Here is a 314-nt window from a genome sequence, read left to right on the forward strand (position 1 = left end):
TATTAGATTCCCCCTCACTATCACTAATTCCCCTTGGCTGGACATGCTTCTTTCGAGTACTACATTCTCTTGTAGTTCCCCTTAGCCAGTCATCTTCCTCAACATCCCACACTCCATCATCAATATTATCCTCATCAGCATCAGCATCAGCATCCCCCTCACCATCTTCAACATCAGCATCCTCACCTTCTTCACCAAGAAAATCGTCATCAAGTTCAACATGTTCTTCAACAACTACATCAACATCAGCATCCTCACCTTGTTCACCATGTGCATCCCCATCAAGTTCAGCATGTTCTTCAACAACTACATCA

The sequence above is a fragment of the Vigna radiata genome, chromosome 8 (genome assembly GCF_000741045.1).
Source record: "Vigna radiata var. radiata cultivar VC1973A chromosome 8, Vradiata_ver6, whole genome shotgun sequence".
Classification (NCBI taxonomy): Eukaryota; Viridiplantae; Streptophyta; class Magnoliopsida; order Fabales; family Fabaceae; genus Vigna; species Vigna radiata.